This window comes from Diorhabda sublineata, unplaced genomic scaffold (genome assembly GCF_026230105.1).
Source record: "Diorhabda sublineata isolate icDioSubl1.1 unplaced genomic scaffold, icDioSubl1.1 Dsub_59, whole genome shotgun sequence".
Lineage (NCBI taxonomy): Eukaryota > Metazoa > Arthropoda > Insecta > Coleoptera > Chrysomelidae > Diorhabda > Diorhabda sublineata.
Genome location: NW_026614282.1, coordinates 20,853 through 22,500, shown reverse-complemented (window position 1 = coordinate 22,500; position 1,648 = coordinate 20,853).

Here is a 1,648-nt window from a genome sequence, read left to right as displayed (position 1 = left end):
ACTAAACACGGTTTTATAGACACTAGCGCCCTCTGCCGGCCAGACGCCAAACTTGACACGAATTTACAGACACTAGCGCCACCTGCCGACCAGAAGCCACACTTAACACGGTTTTATAGACACTAGCGCCCTCTGCCGGCCAGGCGCCAAACTTGCACGAATTCACAGACACTAGCGCCACCTGCCGGCCAGAAGCCACACTTAACACGGTTTTATAGACACTAGTGCCCTCTACCGGCCAGACGCCAAACTTGACACGAATTTACAGACACTAGCGCCACCTGCCGGCCAGAAGCCACACTTAACACGGTTTTATAGACACTAGCGCCCTCTGCCGGCCAGGCGCGAAACTTGCACGAATTCACAGACACTAGCGCCACCTGCCGGCCAGAAGCCACACTTAACACGAATTTACAGACACTAGCGCCACCTGCCGGCCAGAAGACAAACTAAACACGGTTTTATAGACACTAGCGCCCTCTGCCGGCCAGGCGCCAAACTTGACACGAATTTACAGACACTAGCGCCCTCTGCCGGCCAGAAGCCACACTTAACACGGTTTTATAGACACTAGTGCCCTCTACCGGCCAGACGCCAAACTTGACACGAATTTACAGACACTAGCGCCACCTGCCGGCCAGAAGCCACACTTAACACGGTTTTATAGACACTAGCGCCCTCTGCCGGCCAGGCGCCAAACTTGACACGAATTTACAGACACTAGCGCCCTCTGCCGGCCAGAAGCCACACTTAACACGGTTTTATAGACACTAGTGCCCTCTACCGGCCAGACGCCAAACTTGACACGAATTTACAGACACTAGCGCCACCTGCCGGCCAGAAGCCACACTTAACACGGTTTTATAGACACTAGCGCCCTCTGCCGGCCAGGCGCCAAACTTGACACGGTTTTTTTTTTTCGATGTTATTACTATTTCATACAACTTTTATATGTTACACCTCGACAAGTTCTTATATCCTACCGGCCAGAAGAAAAACTAAACACGGTTTTATAGACACTAGCGCCACCTGCCGGCAAGAAGACAAACTAAACACGGTTTTATAGACACTAGCGCCCTCTGCCGGCCTGAAGCCACGCTTAACACGGTTTTATACACACTAGCGCCACCTGCCGGCCAGAAGACAAACTAAACACGGTTTTATAGACACTAGCGCCCTCTGCCAGCCAGACGCCAAACTTGACACGAATTTACAGACACTAGCGCCCTCTGCCGGCCAGAAGACAAACTAAACACGGTTTTATAGACACTAGCGCCCTCTGCCGGCCAGGCGCCAAACTTGCACGAATTCACAGACACTAGCGCCACCTGCCGGCCAGAAGCCACACTTAACACGGTTTTATAGACACTAGCGCCCTCTGCCGGCCAGAAGACAAACTAAACACGGTTTTATAGACACTAGCGCCCTCTGCCGGCCAGGCGCCAAACTTGACACGAATTTACAGACACTAGCGCCACCTGCCGGCCAGAAGCCACACTTAACACGGTTTTATAGACACTAGCGCCCTCTGCCGGCCAGGCGCCAAACTTGCACGAATTCACAGACACTAGCGCCACCTGCCGGCCAGAAGCCACACTTAACACGGTTTTATAGACACTAGCGCCCTCTGCCGGCCAGAAGACAAACT